Here is a 20,098-nt window from a genome sequence, read left to right on the forward strand (position 1 = left end):
ATGATTATAGTTTTTAGGGGGAAATAACCAGCGTGTTTGTCTCACCATCTTTATTATTTAAATGATCATATATTATATAATTACCTTCAATGTAACCATCTTATCTCATGGAAGATCTGCGGGAAGGGAAAACAACTTAAATCTAATGACTTTTCTGGCACAATCAGTCCTTCGTTCTATATCCTTTTATGCGAATGAGAATACTGATACCGGTTTGAAAAGGGGAGACTGGAAATGCGTAACACTGCCCCAAATCGCCTAGATACTGTAGAGTAAGTACCTTTCCAGTCATCTGACATCCAGATCCTATTCCCAGAAACATATCTAGATCTGTGCTAAATGTCTAACTCATCCTCCCAACCTCAACTCAGGCTTTTTCAGAGGACCACGTGGTTTTTTTTCCTTTTGCTCTCTTCGGGTGCTTCTTCAAGCTTATTCCCACCTCCCACAGCTTTGTGCTTCTCTGTCCCAGCTCTCTTTGTAGGTGCAATTTCATAGGAAAATGTTATTATGTCACAAGACTCTCTTTGCCCTCCAGCTCAACTACTAACTGAAACTTATTATGCTGGCAAATTTCACTACAAAGTCACTTGTGCTGTGAACCCAGTAACAGGATCAGAGAGCAGAGGGAAGGGGGAATCTTTGTGAGAAGGAGAGAAGCTAGCATGGGAGTGGGAGAAGAATCCTGAAAGCTGGAAGCCCTCCAAGTCTCATATCTCTGGAATGATGCTTGCTTATTTGATAGCCTGCCGTGGGCTCCAGCGAATAAGTTAAGCCACGGCATACGCAGCTGAGACTTAAGGATGGGTGGCAGTTGCTCCTTCTGCCAGCCAGACAATTTTACGGCAGACGGGACCGTTGGCATTTGCACGGTATGGTCCTCTGTGTGACGCAGGACCCCTAGGTTTTAGATTTGGAAGAGCTCACGCTTTTGTCTTAAAACGAAGAATTTACCACAGCCTGATCAAAGCTGCTCTAGGAGAGCCAGTGGCTCCTCCGGGCAACCAGACAAATGATCATTCTGTCCATTATATCTATATCTGCTGTACCTGAGAGAAGAAACTGCAGCTGGGGAGTACTGCCAGAGGCAGAGGAGGCGGCCAGTATCTATCCCAGCAGTTTTCCCCATTTCTTATGAAACAGAGCCTGCCCTCGGTCCCAGGCACCTGCCGGTTTTCCATTTGCAAGCCCTTCCCTCGGCAGCCCCGAGGATTCACCCATTTATTCCCCCTAAGAGTGAAAAAAAATAATAAAAATTGCATAGGCTATGCCTTGTCTCAGGTTTTCTTGGGAGAAGATATGTTGCCTAATCACCTGATGTTTATGATTTTGTGTAGCTGAAGTGAAAATATGCAAGTTATCTTATTAGCTAATGCCAAATATGGAACTACAAAAAGCTCAAAAATAATTCATCTGCTCCTGGCCACATATTTGGCAAGGCTGTAAGTTATTACACTCTGGGGCTATATAGGCATAAGGAAGAGAACTGTAGTGAAGTCTGAGTCATTCTCCAACCCAGAGAAATGGATGTGCATTTACTTTGGGAAAATACAGATGACTGAGAATAAATGATGGATTGATTAAAAAGCATATGTTTCTGATGAAATCTGAAATATAATGTCACAAGCAAGTTATACTGCAGTCGGTGACTAACTGAAGCCCCTTCAGCACATAAATATCTGTGTCATGTGTGAACCAGAAGAGACCTAGATTCCTATGGCTTCAAACCTTGAAATTGAGTTGGCATCAAACTGTATCATGGCGCGGTGATTAGCCACACTGTGAGTAAGCTTGGAGCGATGTTTCTGTTTGAAGACCGATTCTCAAATCCGTCCAAAAGCCACACGCAGTGATGCCACCTTGAACACTGACAGGGGGAGTTTTTCCTTGGGTCTTTCACATTTGAAGTCTAGGGTGGGAAGTCCCACGTTCTGGATGCACCCAAGGAAGAGAAGATTGTTTAAGCAAGAACAGCAGGGGAGGAGGAAGGAGGCTGACTGAGCAGAGTAGTCCACATCAGTAAAAGGGAGCTGGTGCAACCTGAACTAGAAGCCTTTCAGAGCCCTCTCCAGCATGACGCACCCCATTCCACAGGTTTACAAAAGGACGCCTGATAACCCATTTCTGCAATACTTCAGAAAATGTCCCTTGGCAGGATATAAAACATGAAGTGTGACAGTCTTTAAGGCAGTCTTTTTCACTTCGAGGACCTAGTTTGGGCTGAAGAATGGAGAGAGCTGTTGCCTGCTTGGTGGTGCAATCGGTAGCCTCCAAGCGTTCAACATTAAAGCTGTATGTAAAGGACCGGGATGAACTTGCAGATTTGTTTTTCAATGCAGCAGTGCTTTAAACAACTGCTACAAAATCTGATTCAGAATTGCAACTATTGTGTTCAGGATGTTGTAATCAGGTCTCTTTTTTTCAAGACTTTTTTTAAGTACTGCCTGACAGCAATAGGACTGCGTGGCAGACCCTCAAAGGAGAGGTGATTGCTGTGTTTTGTGGCATGAGAACCACAGGAATGCCAAAAATGACAATTGGGAGTCTTTCATGTTTGCGCTGTTATGGATTCTGTGAAGTTAGTGTTACTATTTGGAGCATCTAAGATTAGTCAAAGCTTCCTTTAGATAGCACATTAATGTAATGGATTGTTTTCCATGTCTCTTTAATTTTAGCAAATTGTTCCGTTGCCTCAATATTGTAAGTTTAAGGAAATCCAGCTGTCAATTCCTATTAAACTGGCCTGAGCATTATATTGTCAATTCAGTTGTCTTTCACACTCTAGCTGCTAAACCTAAAGAACTCTTTACAAAGGCAGATTTATGATGGATGCCATCTGGCCTGATAGAAGGAAACAGATATTGATTTTTAATATTTTCTCCAAACTTGTTTACTCTAGGATAATACAGCAGCTGTGTGGCGGCTTGTCTCAGAGTGGAAAGGATTATTACCAGTGCCTTTTGATGAGATAAATTACCTAGAATGACTTGAATGGCTAAAGGGTATACTTTGATGTTATGTCGCTTCATTTACCCTTATGACTAAATGATTATTGATTTTATATTTTTAAGCTCTTGAAACGTGAAAATAAGTTGGTAGAGAAGGCTAGCTGTGTTAGTTTTATTAATTTATTTCTGCAGGGCATAATTCACTTTGGACCAGGTTGTGAAGGTTTTGGGTTCATGACCGACTCCAGATACAGTTGCAAAAAAATGGCTTATTTATATAGTCATTGCAAGTAGTTCCAAAATCAATACAGTCTGGGATTGGATGATTAAACTTAGTCCCTTTGTGGGATTCATTCCTGTAGCTACCTCTGAAATGATCTTGACTGAAGCAGATTCATGTGATCCAGTCTACAAATAGCAAGTTTGTTCAAGTTGAAATATTATTTTTTGCTCATCATTTTTTTATCTACTGTGTTCACTCAGTGACATTTTAACAACCAGAAAAAAAGCAGTTGATTGACTACTTCAATGAAATCACTAATCTGCATTCAAAGAGTTGCCTCCAAAGACTACTTAGATTTTCCATGGATAGATTTAACTACTGCTTTGATCAGTTAGTCCCAGTATGCAGTGGATTTAGGTCTCTGTACTTATGTAGGCAGTAGGAATCCAAGGTGTACACTAAACCTTTAAATAGTCTTCACAGTTCAAAACAGCTATTTGCCTTTTGTGTACAGCAGACACTTACATATTTCTGTGAAGTATTGCCTTTTCTATCATCATTTAACATGTTGGTGCTATTTAATGTTTGTCTGAAATGTGACTCTGTTGTCAGTCTATTGAAGTATTTTGTAGACACTGGAACAAGTGCAGAAATGTGCTCAAAAAAAAAAAAAAAAATTCTCTCTCCAGTTTCCCACAATGACTATTTATATATGCACTTTGCTTGGTGCCTTTTTATACCTTAAACAGCAATTCTTTTAAGCTTAATTTCTTCTGGAAATGTTCAGCAACCGAAAGGCTGTGTTATCTTATTTAGTCTCAAAAATTGTGATTCAAAATCCTGACATTTCATTTCTATAGACCGTGAGCAAATTATAAATAGTATTGCTAATAGTATTTCAGCTGTCTAAAAGGAACTGAAGGCAATAAGCTATAACAAAAGCTATGGCTCTAACAAAGTTTATTACTTGAAAGAGTTGGCAGTGCATGAACCTGCAGAGGACTGTCTAAAGTAAAGAATAATATTTCATGATTTAACAGTACATATCTATCCATCTTCGGTAGAGGCTATTAACCATATGCTTGTCTCTTGTTCAGATGTAACTAAATGTGGGTTTGTGTGGGTTTTTTTAAAATATAGGTTTCACCCAAAACTGTGTGTTTCTAAAACATAGAGATCTTTCCAAATATTAAATGTATGTAGATAATATTTACCCTGTGTGTGTGTGCGCGTGTGTGTATTGTCAGTCAGGAATATTATTCCTCCAAAGGATCTTTTATTGTTGTAAGCCTGGGCAGCATATTTTACAGAGTTAAAAAAGGTGTAAAACACTTCTCCTTACTTTAGCCACACGATATGTATAATTAATGTGTAGTAAATTATATGGCCCAGTTTAAGGCTTGTTTAAATGCATAGAATTTGAAGTCTAATGCAGGAATAAAATAACTTTTGGATCAGTGTAATGTAATATGTTGATCCATTTTACAGGGTGGTGGTGATTATTTAATTAATCACCTTTTGACAATTATTCACACTGGTCCGAATCAAGGTCTCCATTAAAACCGAAGAATAGCTTCATTACAAATGACCCATAAAAGTGTCAAGTGCTGGCAGTGAAGACAAGTAATTTCCTTTCCCTTTAAAACCATTAGATCGAATGATGGGGGTGGGGAAGGTGATGAAGTGCGTAATAGTGTGATTACAAAGAAAAGCTTAAACAGTAAATTTGACAGCCATGTTAGAGTGGATAGAAGATAAGGGTTATAAACTGTTGGTTCTATACCTCCAAAATCTTTTAATTTTATAAGAAGACAGGAATGAGTGGATTATATTTTGAGAAACTTTTTTTATCCTCTTTCGGTGTTTACTTATAAATTGAGGCTTGAAAATTGTCTGACTCAAAGCCATGGAGATATAAAATAAACACTGTATTGCCTTCTGAATATTGCTTAAAATAGCAGTTAATTGAGACGAAATTGTTTTACAGCTCTCCGACTATTTTCAAAGCCTGCTTATCTATGGAATCTTTCTATATCTTATTGGTGAGAATAGCAGCAGGACCTTTATGTCACTGTAATTATATCGGGCACTTTCTTTTACATCTGGAAAGTACCAAGAACTACCAACTGATTTTGTGTAGAGATAAAACTGCACTCATCTTTGATTAAAGGTAAATGCTGTACCTTTTGCTGGAAGTCCTTATGTTCTTGCTATGCCAAAACATGTGAAACAGTTTTAATTCTCAGCTTGTGATAAAACCTTGTATATTTCTTTAATGACCACTACAGTTTCCCTACAAAAAGATTAATTTTTTTGCACCTCTCAAATCAAACTATCATTCTTTCTGTTCGATATTGAATCCTGCCAAATATGCACAGGCTGAAAGTATACAGGGATGTAGCTTTGGAAAATATAACAGGAATATTAGATTGTCACTTCCAGAGGGGCTGACCTGAAGAAAGCATTATTCACAAACCACGTTCTGATTTTGAACACGCAGTCGTGGACTTTGTTGTCATTCTGTTTGGTTGTGTTACTTAAGAGTGTGGAATAAAGCTTTGCTAAAGAATTCCACGCAGTGACCTTACCTCTTCTGCAGGCACACTGGCTTCAATTTGTGGGAGCTAACAGGTGGTGGTTATTAGCTCAGCTATCATCGCAAAAGGACGTTAAAATAATACTTTCACTTGAAGGCTCTGGATAATCTTGCTAGCATAGATTCCACTTACTGCAGAAGATGAATATATATTTACTAGTTTTTCAAAAGCGCAGCAAATATTGACCAGTCCCAGAGATGTGTTTGTTAAATCTACTTGTCATTCTTCCTTTGATCTTCATTTGTTTTAAAATCTTGCACCTAAGGTTGGACTAGTTACCGCAAAAAAATCCCAAAAGTTCAAGTGCTGCTTCTAAAAACTAATGGCTATTGACTTTCATTAGGATTTCTGTGATGTTATCTAACCCTGTAAAGACATTTGCGGTATGCAGTTTACATTGTATCTAGTGATTGTATAATCATTATTGATTTTCCTTGTGTGTAGTACCTATGTCAAACAACCTAATATATTTAAATGGTGATTATTTCAGCAATATATCTATTATTAGATAAGATCAAAGGCGGTTAAATGTGTAGCAGAGAGTGTGATAAAATGATATAATGTGTATTTGTGCCAGTACCTATGCCCTTTTGTGCATAAAACTGCAATTCATAGTCTTTAATGATTAACTCTCTGAAGCATGTTGTTATTTCTATCCTGTAGTAGAATAAAGTACGACAGATGGATTAAAAGAAGCCCACTTTTTAAGCAAAAGGCCTAGGAGTTATGTAAATGTAATACAATTAGATGAATTGCTTTTCAAAGACCATGGGAAATCACTCTGTATATTCCATTCATTTCTTGTTTTCCTACCAGTACTTCTGAAGAAAACTAGAAATATATTTAGAAAGCTGCATGATTTCCCAAAGGATATAATCGCTGTTAATCCCATGAGTATGGATTAACAGAATAACTCGGCCCATAACAGCAAGTGATTTCTCAGGCTAATCTCATGAGTAGAACGGTTATTGTATTTTATTAGTGATCAAACAGTCGTCTACTTAGACTGTAGTAGAAAAGCGGCAAATCTAATGCATTCATTTAATATCAAAGAATGCTATACTTTACTTGTGGAGTTTCTCTGCTTTACTAATATCATTTAATTAAAATATGTTTCTGGTCAGTAAATAGAAGTTGCACTCAACATTTAATGCAATTAAAAAACAAAGAAACAAAACAAAAAATGTAAATATACCTGTAGTGTTGAGGTGAAAGTACAAACCCAGGCTTTTCGTTCCGTCTTGTTACTGTTACGATTTTATCACTTTCTGCATTGCTCCAAAAGCAGATGCTGCATTTGAAAATATAATATCTGTGCATTGTATCTGTACGCTTGAATGCGTGAACGTACTTTCTTAGCAAAACTGATTTATTACAATTTTTTTAACTAGTTCTGAAAGACAGAGCCCTGCGATGGTACAACAGGCTTGCATTCATTTTCTGTGGCTCCATTTGCAGTTTTGAAATGGTTCCTGCGTAAGTACTAAGCCTCAAATTTGAGTTATTCCTCCCAACTCACTGTCCTGCGTGCATGTAGCAGTGCTGTTAGTGTTAGAGATCCTCTCTGCCACTCGCCGTTACGCAGTATGGAGGTGAATGCTTTGGCCTTTAGTTGCTACTCATATCCTCAGAATTACTCCTTGATGTCACTCTTTACGTCTTCTGCATCCAGCTGCAAGGACGGAAACCATTACCATCCCGGACTATATCTTCCACCAGGAAGTTGCCAACGTTGACAGTCAAATGCTGGAGCAGATCATGTGCGTCTTCCCCATTTAATCTCAAGGAAAATCAGACATATTATTTACACAATTAATACCACTGTGTGCCATAACCTGTCTGAATCTGCTCGAAGCAGCTGAGGAATGCCTCAGAAACTGCTCTTCCAGGAACTCGGCACTGAAGGTGATCGTTCCGATGACCAAGGACTGTAGGGGTAACTCCAGCAGAGAACAGCGATGAGCAGTCAGAGCATTTATCCATCCAGTGATACAACTGGATTAAGATCAGGATGCTAGTTCTGCTCTGTTTTAGTTGGTCCCCAAGGATGAAGATGCTTACCTGGTAATGCCACCTCCTGGTTCCAGCCCAGGAGGGTACTCCAGTGCAAGGTACTCACACAGAGTGTCCCTTTGCTGTAGTTTTGCCACTGTGGGCCATTCTTGAATTCCCCTGGATGCTCCAAGCTGACCCCCCATCCTGGGTAAATGTGAGAGTCTTCATGACGGGTATTCTCAGCTCAGATAGGAGAGCACTGCTTTCAGTTGGGAAAGCTTCTCTGACCGATGGTGAAGCTCTTTGGTTGATTCTCAGTTGTGGAAACTTAGTCTTTTTCATTGGAAAATTTCCATATGTGACTGAATGGTGGAGCTAAATGATAATTTACTTATTTAATCATTTTCTCTAGATCCTGATTGTGCAGGTCTCATCAAAGCAACGTCAGGAATTTGAATAATTCTGTTGAGGCTGGTAGAATAGCAAGTGCAGCTGTAAAGCTACTTACCATGTGGGAATGCTAAGGACAAATTTTAGACTGCAGAGATGATTTCTTCATGTTCCAGATTAACTAAAGATACTTTATTCAGTACAAAGGGTTGGCAGCCCTACAATAATTATTGACCTGACATTACAAATTGACATAGCTGTTCTTGTGCAAACCATCCAAATAGGCTCAACTGCAGGACTAGGACCTATGTAATTATCTCTGTTGTACATACAAATGCACCAGCTGAACCTTATGCAGTCCCGTAATGTGTCAAGAAGGTAAACAGAAGTCAGAACTGGTGGTTTGAAGAAGAGGAGACTCCTAAATAAAGCCAACTTCACAGAGCATGTCCCACCAGCGCTCTCATCCATGTACTCAGGATTCAGTTCCATCTTAATATTGTTCAGAGCTGTGAGACAGCCTCACACAGGAATAGGTGGAAAAGCACAAGTGACTAGTTCTGAGGCATTTATTTCTCTGCAGGAAGTGCAATAATGATGTTTTAGTTTGCATTTAGAAGCTTAACTGTATAGGACCTTCCTCTTTATCCTCTGATATATTATGCTTTAAGTAGCAACGCAGCTATCCGTGCAAGACTGTGGTTCAGCCTATTGCAGTCATTAGAGAAAAATGAAGAAAAGAAGTCTACGGTAGTCATGTCTGGAGTCTACAGTTCCTTCTACTACAGGCAAAGTGTGGGAGAAGACGGAGTAAGCAGCCAGCAGCAATGCTATGAGCAAGCTTGCAGGGGGTATCCTAGCTGTCAAGTTATTCTCCTACATTTCTGAGTGTGATCATTTAACTAAAATACTCATTTGTTTATTTTAATGTGGTCTTTTCCATGTGCGGGAAACAAAGAACCCAGACAGGAACAAACTTGCTCTTTATGTAAATACATATTTTAATAATGTTTGTAATGGGGTTTTTTTTTAGTTGATACAGTTCTTTCTCAAACTCCAGGCGTATAAACAACCTAGATGAGTCTGTATTTACTGCCTGAAGCTTTAAAAATGTCTGTTAAACAAGTTCAAGTAACGCCCCCCTCCAACCCTTAAATCTTTTTATGCCAAATACTAAATCTCATGGCATAAGGATCCAGAGGCCAAAAGGGTGCCATGGGGCAAATTGCAGACAGAGCCTCTAATTCCATGTGTCCTTCAATTTTATTGCACAATTTCTGTCTCTTTCCAAAAGGGTGCAAAGAGGAAGCTGGGAGGATCCCAACGAGCGTAGGACTATTATTATGTCTCTGCATCATGTAGAGCCGCTATGCCGAGGAGCTCTGTAGTGGTTGGTTACAGCAGCATAACTTCTATACACCATAGCTTTGGGCTGGAGGGAAACAATTCCTTCCTCCACCCTCCCCTTCAACTTCACATTGTTTTTCTCCCTTGCTAAGTCAGTTCAGTCAGACTTTGAGCAGGACGCAGGGGAGCTGGCAAGAAATTTCACTCATCCATTACCACAGTGCTTAAGGACTTGTGCCTGGGCGAGATTCGACCACCAAGGTGTCTTTAGGACCGGGACAAGCTTACAGTAGGTTTCTTTAGGGTAGGATGGCCACATACGCTATCTTTGGTATTTTCTTTTGTTCTACCTTCTGAGGGGTGACAAGCAGTTTTCCCTCTTTCCTTCTCTCGAGCCACTGCCCATTCCCAGCAGTGTGGCAAAAGCCTGGGAGACGGACACCCTGACCCTTGTGCTAGGCGATGTAATCCCCTGGAAAAAGTTCATCTCCAGCTACATGATCCGATACGGAGACATGCACTTCCTTCTGTCTTCTACCGTTAATTATACTCTGGCCAAGGACTTACCCTATATCCCAACCTCTTCTTTTTGTTTAACAGGCCAACCTGGCTTATATGCATCCTTGCCTCTCCCAGACTCACCTTCACTATACAGGTGCTGGATGCATCTGAAAATTTTGGTGGGGAAGAAAAATCTCTACCCCAAGAAAAAATAAGAAAAAAAAACCCACTGTTAGTGTTTTCTCCTATTTGACTTTGGGACAAAATGAAACCTTTTAAAATATTCCATCCAAACCTGTGGGGCTTTAAAGGGAGAGAAAGTGGGAGAGATTGTTGGTTCCACCTTCAAAACCCAAAAGGCTGGTGGGAAAGGCGTTCCCTTCAGATTTCTCCCATGTGAGACCCATATGAAGGTTCCTGCGTGACGGGACGTGGAGCAGGGACGGGGTTCTTCCCTGTTGCAAAGGATTATCCTCTGAGCTGCTATTCCAGAGACATCTCATTGCCCTATTTAGATTTCATCAAGGAGGGTGGGGGGAAAGTACCCCATCAGCTGTAGATCCAGGCTGCTGTCACTGTACTATACCTAAATCAAATCCATTTACTGTAAGCCCTTCTAGAGGAGTTGCAGCTACTGCATTTGTTTAAAAAAAAAAAAAAAAAGCCGGTCTTTTCATGTGCTAAACATGGAATAGAAGATATTTTACTGAAATTAAAAAAAAAAAAAAAAAACAACCACCGCACAGTATTTTAGGTTATAGTCATTACTTATACAAAATAAATGATCAAAACTAAGTAACAAACTCACATCTCTCTTTTGAGATTTCTATACACAAAGAAATTGGGTTATCTACAAACACATTATGGTTTTGAAATATGTTACTGCATTCTAAATACTTGAATTAAAACAATTTGGTTTGAATTGTACTATTATAGGAGACTCAAAATCCTTTTATCAGAGGTTCTTTTTTTTTTTCCCTCTCTTTCTTTTTTTAGTATTATTAAAGGATTTCAAGCTTTGTTATTCGAATGAGATAAACACTATGGTAACTAAGAAAGCCAGCATGTTTTAGAAGTCTGTGGGTTTGAGTGCTTTCCAAAGAGACAAGGTAGTATCTGTATCCTAATATTCTCTCAATGCATGAAATATAATAGAGGGGAGCTATTTCAATAAGACTCCTTAAAAACTATTAGGCATAAAAATCCTGACACAGTGGAGATACTGCTTGAGGCACACCTCCAGGATCAAGGTCAGCCCTTCTGCCAAAGCATCATGTTGTAGGAGAATCTTGTTTTTGCAGAATAGAACACAACATTTTTTTAAGTAAATCCTACATGAGACAGAAAAACATTTTACTCCCAGGTTTGTCAAAATTCTACCTGTGTATGTCCTTTTTTTGGTGGACAGGTGGCTTAAATGGCAGTGTGGGAAGAATACCATATGTCTTTGCTCTTCAAGTGAAACATGAAGTCAATATTAAAAAGTTCCTGGTTGAAGCTTACTAAGTAAAGATGGTCAAATTTCAAAAACGTTGAAGTCTCAGTTTGCAAGTCTGGATACTAGTGTGAAATCTGCTGAACTGTAGAAATGTTTTGGATGTGAAAAATGTGGATGGACATCTTGTGAGAATTGCCTGTTTCATTTCAGAATCTGTGTTCTTTGGACTTTTCTTATTTCCTTTTATGAATCAGAGCCATGTGCATAAGGACATATGGCATTGTGCACTTGCTAATGGTCACAAATCCTTCAGAAGGTGTGTCATAATCACGGTAAAAAAAGTTCTAAATATGTAAGAAATTAGAGTTTCCAATATGCACTGACATCCCCATTGGATTGTATTACTTCCATGAGCATATATCTTAGACATATGACTTAAAAATACGTTACTTTTTTGACTGTTGGGGAGTTAAACATCACTGAATTTTTATTTTTACTCATTTAGTAATTAGGCACAGTCTACAATGAACACGTCACGTTGTTAGTTTTCGAAACTCACCACTATAGGATATCAAGGCCAAGACCTTTAAATTTATGGGATTCGTATTTCTATAAGAAGACAATAAATAAAAATATCCAGGAATTTAATTTATAAAAAGTATCCACTGAAGATCATAGATCACCTTCTAGTGACCTGGTGGTGGCGAGAAATTCTATGGAACCGTGCAGCATTTTATATACCTTCTTCTGCAACATCTCTACCACTTGCAGAGACAGACTGCTCGACTAAATGGATGCCTGGGTTAGTTTTTGCAGTAGTAGAATTTACAAGCCATATTACATCTTCATTAAATGAGGGGAAAAAACACCTTTTTAAGGAAAGCTTCTCTTTTGCTAAATTATTTTTCCTGATTTTTAAACATTTAGGGATTTCTTATGTAAGTTTATGACAGGAGCCAGGGACTGTTCAGTTAACTCTAGTGAGTGTATAAAGTACCTTAGATTATCAGAAAAAGTGAATATTTAAAAAAAAAAAAAAATAGGGTAGCTTGTAGCTTAACAGGACAGCTGCTTTTTTCTCTTGTTTTGGTGATGTTGTTGCCTTTTTTTTTTGTTAAAAAAAAAGGGCAAACTTGCAGCCAAAAAGTTTTACTCAATGCCTTTTAATGTAATGCTCAAATTAGGTGTTTTTACTGTTTTTACTGTACTTAGACTTATGATCATAGAATTTTCTGTGAACAAGAAAGTTTACATTATTTTATACACACCACACATTGCTCTGAAGAAATGACAGATTCTGAGTTTTGATTTGCTGTTGGGTCTGCCAGAACCTCTAGTTCTTGAAGAAACTGCTGCCTTGGTGGTCATGATGAACAGACAAGTGAAAAAATAAGGGAATTGGATTCATGGCTAGCAGGGTACTTATTTAAATAAACCCTTTCTCTTTACTTTTCTTCACTTGACTGGGGTTTTTTTTTTGGACAACTGTGCTGAAAGAGGATCACTTTGATAAGTTGGTAAAATGTCTGTAAATAAATTCTCCAAGTGCCATTACATGATCCAGACTTTCATCTAGTGAAATAAAGCCTATTAATAAACCAGATTTCATACTGTATGTGCCCACCTAACAAAAAAATTGCTGAATTCATTTTCTCCTTTTACTGACAGCCAGTTTTGCAGCAAGCCAGCAGTATGCAAATAGTAAGCTTTCAACAGGCTGACAGCAAATTCTCTGCCTCTAGAGGCAGTAGCTACTACCTCTAGTAAGTTACTCAGTGTTTCTTTACCTCAGATTCTTTTCCATAAACTAAAATACTATTTGTAATGGACAGAACTCGTTCATCCATAAGCAGGAAAAAGGCTTCTGCAGAAGTGGCAAATATAATTAGTCTGAGTCTGCAAGTAGGTCAATGGGTCTGCAAGCATATGAAATTATTTACTCCGCGTCACAGACTAAATATGAGTCAGTAGAAGAATGAAAGTCTGCTATTCTTTTCTGCAAGTCTTTGATCAGCATGTGTTTTAACATTTTAGTGACTTCTTTTATAAATAGCATTTAGGATGAAAATTTTCCAAACATTTCACATATTTAAGATGCCTGGGACCTGATTTCAGTAGGTACTTAGTACAAGGCACTGCTTTGTATCTTCAGTTCTAATTTTTGTCTGCTCTTCTGAGTTAAGAGGGCTCAGGACGTTAGGTACAGATCTAAAAGACGAGAAAAACACAACTAATGAATACCATTGGCACCATTCATTTAAGTCATCTTCCCAGCTTGGCAAAAGGGCAGTAATGCAAGCGTGTCTAAACACAGCCCATTTTGGATCATTTCCCTCATCCTGCCTGGTTGTCAGCTGCTGCTCCAGAAGCGTGGGGGTCTTCCATGGCTCTCTCGTCATGTCTGACATCCTTGTGTAGGGCTTCCATATATTCTCTGGACTCTGTTTAGGCACCTGAGGCACTTCCAGGAACCCTAGGACAAAGACCCTTTTTCCGCTTGCGATCTCCAGCCCTGGTCGCAGCACCATCTCCAGCATTTGGGGTGGTTTTCCTAATAGACAAGATGTTTGTTTGCTATGCTACCTTGATTCATTCCAGAAGCAGGATTCCCCACCACCTCCCCCCCTCAGCAATTTCTTTTTTGATCTCTTAATGTCATTTTTCCCTAAATATCCAAAAGCATGTTCACATGAGTCTTTCAGAAGATGGAAATGTTAGCTTTCCTCCTCAGTACTTTGTCACTAGACATAAATGAAAAATCTGATGGGATTTATTGCACCTGAAGGATTCTTTAAATCAAAGAACAGTCCTACTGTGCTATTACCCAATCGCCAATTAGACAGGGTATTTGGAATATTAGGAAAAAAAAAAGAAAACCTGAAAAATGGAAATGGTAGAATTGCCAAGAATTAATACAAGAAGGCAAAACTTCTGTGTTTGGAAGAAAACCAGATAGTATGGGTACACAGTGCTGTGATGATGAAACACTTTCTGCTGGAAAATTTATTACCTGGATATTCCACAGCATCTGTTAAAGCTAGTCATTTTTAAATCATTAACTCTATAAAATATGCAGGTTTTCAAAAGAACTAACAAAGAACTCTTTAGATTATTAAGGTTGTTTTTCAGTAACTCTAGGAATTTGGGAAAATGCCCCAAAATGGAATGAAGCTATTATTGTGTCTATATTTTAGAAAAAGAAACAGAAATACCATAGCAATTACAGTCCTTCTAACCTGATACTGACCACAGATTAATCAAGTACCCAGCGTGACATGTGATTAAAAAAGAATTAAGAAGAGTAATATAACTGATCCTACAGAACATGGACTTACAGAAACTTGCTTTATACGTTTTTCCATAATACATATTTTACCAAAAAAAAAAAAAAAAAAAATTATTTAAAGCAAGGCGGGGGGGGAGGTGTAGTTGACCAGATATCACATATTCTAATGAAGAAATCAAACTAATACTGAAGCCTAAGTAATATTCATTAAATGAATGAAAAATCTTTCTAACTGTTCAGTAAAAATATGAAACGGGAAATATTATTGATCAGTTCTTGTCCCTTCTTACTTAATCTTTCTATCAATAATCTGAAAATAGTTACTATTGATAAAATCAGTGATTGATAAAAGATAGGGAAAGTGTAATCTATAAAGAAGACGGCTCTCTGATTAATGGGCGTGTGGATAAACATGAAATATTGAGGGAAAAACCATTTTTTTGTGAAGGGTGGTCACATCTCACAAACCTATAGAACTTTTTTGAAGGAGTCAAAGCCTATGTGGAGAAAGATTTAGTTGATCTAGCCTTCTGAAATACCTAAAAGAAGTTCAGAAAAACTCATTTTCAAAGGCTTTTTAAGGGAAGGTTCTTAAATGGATAAACATTTTTTTAACAGATGGTACGAGTAAATGGTCAGCGTTAATAAAAAAGGGAAATCACCTGAGGAGTCTCAAAGGGATCTGTGCTAATCAATCATCTGAAAAGGAATGAATATTTAGGCAATAAATTTCATATGATGATAGTAAGGTACTTAGAATAATAAAGATAACTATAGCAAAGATGGCACTGAAAGATTTGTTGGCAGAATGGCAAACTCTGGATGCTAAATACGTGTTTGGATTTTAAAAAAAGAAGAAAAAGACCAGACAATTTCATGGAAGAAAAATCCACCAATCGCAGTTAACTGTCAGGACAGTACTTAGGAAATTCCCATGTCATGTACTGTTGGGGATTGGGAGAATACTCTCATAAAAAGTACCGCTACTGGACTCTCCTATTTTCCTTTAAGCACTTATTATTTACCACTGGGGTTGTTTGAGGCTTTTGTGCTAAGCCAGGGGAGAGCTCAAGTGCAGTTCACTAGGATCACAAAATATATAATTGTTTGTTGCATCTGCAGGAATTACAGGTAAAAACACATCTGATGAGCTTTTCCCTGGGAAAATCACCTTCCGGTCATCGTGTCACCCCTGCCAAGAAGCTAAGGGCTGCTGTCAAAGAAGGGATATTTGGCTAAGTGGCATGGCTGTATGCTTGCAGATGAGAAGGCAATACAGCTTCCTTGGTAAACTGGGCATGAGCAAAACCCCATTTCTATATGGTCAGATATAAAGTGCAAATGGTTATGTTAAAATGCAGATGTAAAGGAGCAAATAGATAAAATTTCCCTAATAGCAAAGCAGTAGCTTGGAAAAGACCAAGCATCGCCTAAGCAGCTGAACATGGCCCTCTGCGATGTTTCTGTAGCCAAAGAGCATTGTTTCTATATTGCAATCCTTTTTACCTAAAAGATTGGTCAAGTTGACCTAAACGACTCTCAGTCACCTGACCTTTAGGGGAACAATATTTAGTATTGGAGAGGATACAAAGTTTCACTGAAGAAAATTTGAACGCACTAAGACCAATGAATAAATGAACCGAACTCAGGTCATTTATCACTTTGGTTAGATGTTCAGTACCAGAGAGATTATGAGAATGACAATGTTACCTGTTTGTATGGAGAAGAATCTCAACCTTTGCTAGTTTTCCTCAACTGTAGACCTAACTACAAATGTGTCCCTGCAGAACCCTGAATGAGAAAAGTAACAGCCCTTAAAAAAATAATGTGCATGGTCAGGACAAGATTTCTAAGCTCTCTTAGCTTGGCAAAATCAAAAAGCTTATCTAGAACAAGTCTCCTCATTACACTTTAGCGAACTATTTCCATATGAAAAGGTACTTTCCAACCCCATACATTTCATATGTGTATCGTTGACAAAAAAAAAAAAAAAAAAAGGGTTGAAAAGTATTTTTCTCTGACCTCTAAAACACATAGACCTGAACAGCTTTCCTCAAACTTTAAACAATCTTGTGAAAAATCATCTTCAGGATAGATGCCATTAGCAAGAAATTTCACCTAGAAATGAAGGCATAAATGCCACCAAAGCACCCAGTGCCACCCACATCAAAATGCTTTGTGACACTGAGTCTGCCACACTCTTTCAGCATTCAGGTTTTTTTACACCAGTTCAGCTGGAAGGGTTAAACACAAATTTACAGCTTTAGCTGCTAGAGCAACAGCTAAGCTGGCATTTTGGAGACTTGTGGCATCTAAATGTTGGTCCTTAACAACAGAGGCTCTCGGTGGGTCAAACTAGAGAATTCCTCTGAATATTCTGAGTACACTATCAAGGCTGAAGTTCAAAATCATTTAACAGAGGTGTAAGGGGAAAAAAAGACACTGTAATGGCAACCCCAGTGTGATTAATATAGGTCATATAACGAGAAAAAAAATATTTTTCTGTGGCTGGACACTGAAACATAAAAACTGACAGACAACAAAACATATCTCACTACATTCTAGGACTGCAAAATATCCTCAAAAATCAAGAGGATAAAATATGTTTTGAAGTTAGTGGTTTCTGAATGACAGCTGAAACATTCATACATTGCTTTCTGTACATTGTTTCTGCACAACTTTTCTTTACTTCCCTCTCCTTTATTTTCCACTTCCTTTTTTCTTTCCATATCTGTAGAAAGGAAAAAAACCTATTACTTTATGAGAAGATTAATAGTAGAGTTTATTCAACAAGGTTTGGGGATATAGATTTCCTTTGGCTTACTCTTCATCCATAGACACTAGAGAGAGATGAAACCTGCTGAAATATGTAACATTAGATTTTGTGAATACAAGGCCTTAAGAAGCTAGAATATTACTCATTCTAAGTTATTCCATTCTCATAAATTAGCCAACGGTCATTTGAAGGCTTACTTTTGTGTACTAACATTGCAAGAATGTTTACAAAGTAGTTTTACTGTGAGCATTAGAATTATTGTATGATAAGGCAATTAATATATTAATATATAATTTGAAGGCTCTTCTTTGATGATATTCTTTATTTTAAAACAGTTGAACACATAATAATTACACAAAAATTCCTTTTAGGGGTAAATTTATTCAGTATTTACTTTTTCTTCAAGAAGGTATTTGAGATATCCCTTGTTCATGTTGAATAAAGCTGCATAGGAACACGCCTAACAAATTATAAATGGTGGGGGTTTTGCAGGGACCGTAGTTCAGCATGTTGTTCAAATAGCCTGAGGCACTAACTGGACTTCATTAGGCTTTATCAAGCTTAGCATCCTTTGTTGTAATTGCTACCAGAAAGATGTGACAATCTTTGCCACGGTACGGAATGGTGGATGAGGTACATCGGGAGCGAGTGGAGGAAGCCCGTGCTGGAGTAAACGTGCAAGAGACTGCCGCTGTTAAACTTTGTAATTCTGTTTGTCTGTAACCTCCCTCCAGAGGTTATTCTACTCCCTTCCCCTGAAATACCAACTCCAGCAGCTTCTAATCCCAGAGATGTAGTTCACCAGTCTTTTCCTGTCAACATCAAGTCTTCCGTGCCCAAAAAAATATCATGAAGTCTTTTCACTCCCATGTGTATTTCAAGCGAAGCATCCCTTCCCGCTAGCTCTTTCAATCCTTTTAGTTTTGTCTGCCACAGCACGGTGTCAGGATGCCCTGAGACGGCATCTGTAGCTGGCCCCGAACACCTCCGACAATCTATTCCTGGTGAAAAAGAACGAAAAGGACCAACTAAAGGACCCTCTGGCCCTGCTCACCTGTTTGTCCAGGGAAAAGACTTGGCCAGGCAATACTTCAACCCTCCCCTCTAGCAGCCGGTGCTCGTGCTCGGTTTTTAGGCATTTGTTGTGTGAGCTGGGTTGAGGTCTGACCGCAGCTAGAGAGGAGAAGTTAGCTACATGGGTACCCTGCTCTGCACCACAGACCGAGAGATTCAACGTAATGAACACACTGTGGCAATGCTGCCCAATTTATTTAGCTGCAATACAATTCTCATGTAATTTCTGTACTGCAATTTCTATGTGACTGCTTCATTTGTACCCCATTTGTCTCTGGCTTAGAGACAGGCCACACGGCAAGGTCCTACTGACTCCTGCTTTTGCCATTATAAAGCCTTCTGCCCTTACAGGGAGCAGGGCAAACACAGATTATAAAACCCCATTTCCTATTTAAACGCTCTATTTCCAACAATCTCCTAGCAATTTGTTATTTTGACCTTTGTACATATTTTTGCAGACTGAAGATGGGAGGGGGCCAGCCTGAGACAGGTGTAGGGAGACTGAGTTATAAAGAGTTATGTGCAGAGAGGGAGCAGACTTAACTGATAATTCCAGACATTCTAATTTTTTTGTAAAAGTAGAGAAATATTTTTTTTAAAAAAACAACATTATGTTGACTGTTGGGTGGCAGACGGATTCCACTTTTCATGGGAGCTAGGGATCTGGCCCTTAATCCTCTGTTTTGTATATAAATAAATGTACCTGGTACTATCACAAGCCTCCAGACCATATTTTGGAAATCACTGGGCATTGAGGTCTCGTACAAACAAGCATGGAGCGAACGGAGGCCTGACCATTTGGGGAGCAAGACGAAGGATGGGGTGCAGCCCAGCTCTGGCCCCATGAGGGCAGGAGTACTCGCCGCAAGGGAGAGCACGAAGGAAGGAAGATGGGTTTAGTGCCCTCGGCCACCTCCGTAAATTCATTCTTGCAAGCTGTAGTCCAAGAACTGAAGGCTGATAACTGTCGAACCAAGCCATGGCTTTGCTTGTACAAATTACAACCAGAGAACCGCTTACACACACACATGAGTTTCATAACATGCCTATTAGCAGATCTAGATCTGTTCCAGGTTAAAAACACATGCTAATGTATTATTCCTCGGAAGCGATTTCCTTAGCCGCCTTAGAGAAATGAGACCTGAAGGGCAGGGCAGAGAGGAGTTCCCCTGCTGGAAAATATGCCCCTTTCCAGGTATGCACATGAACTGGCGGAAGGGCAACTTCTGAGTACACCGTGCTTCAGGCATCTGCTGGGGTTACTAGCACTAGTTCTTTCAGATCTGCTTCCAATACCCTGGGTAGTACTTAAAGAGTAAAGAGAATATTTCAGTTGGCTGCCACAGACAGCCACAGACAGTAGTTTTTGCAGCCAGAAGAATTTTAAGACAGTTAGTTTTGCCAGGTTAAATTAAAGAAGGTATGCCTTCAATAGAAAGCAGCACTTTGTATGGATATGATATGATATGATATGATACGATACGATATATCAACTCCCCGCAGCATAACATGATCAACTGTAA

Source organism: Accipiter gentilis, chromosome 27 (assembly GCF_929443795.1).
Source record: "Accipiter gentilis chromosome 27, bAccGen1.1, whole genome shotgun sequence".
Classification (NCBI taxonomy): domain Eukaryota; kingdom Metazoa; phylum Chordata; class Aves; order Accipitriformes; family Accipitridae; genus Astur; species Astur gentilis.